A 626-nucleotide genomic window follows, 5' to 3' on the forward strand; every position below is an offset into this window, starting at 1 on the left:
ACGATCTACCTTCTATCACGTTGTGCAGTGATGTTAATTATCCTTTTGCTGTGTACGATCCAATGCGTCAGGCTTTACAAAATAATTGTGTTTATCTATTGGCGCTCGCGAACAATGGTTTGCTAATGAACCTCTAAAATGAGTTAACATGGAAATAATAATGATGAATTATTATCATAATTATGGTAATATGGTAAAAATGGTATAATCACATTCATAATTATGGAAATAATAACATGGAAATAAGTTAAATGGTTAACATGAATCTCTTAAATAATAAATCAGGGTCACTTGCGCAGTTTTACTTCTACAGAGTTATACAAAAAAAACGTTTCTATCCCGCTTCTCCAAGTTGTGTTTGCTCATTGTCTCCCTATCCCGCTTCTTCTCGTTCACCCTCTCTCTCTCTCTCTCTCTCTCTCTCTCTCTCTCTCTCTCTCTCTCTCTCTCTCTCTCTATCTCTCATGTCTGCTGCATCGCCTCGCTTCTCGTTCTCTCTCTGCTCGCTCTTCACTCTTCTCTGAGTCTCTTCTTCTCTCGGTGCGCCTCTCATCTCTCTCTCCTCCTGTAGTGTGTGTGTCTCTTTCTCCCATCGATGCCTCTCCTCTCTCTTCCTCCTCTCTCGC

The sequence above is a fragment of the Priapulus caudatus genome, unplaced genomic scaffold, assembly GCF_000485595.1.
Source record: "Priapulus caudatus unplaced genomic scaffold, Priapulus_caudatus-5.0.1 Scaffold372, whole genome shotgun sequence".
Classification (NCBI taxonomy): Eukaryota; Metazoa; Priapulida; class Priapulimorpha; order Priapulimorphida; family Priapulidae; genus Priapulus; species Priapulus caudatus.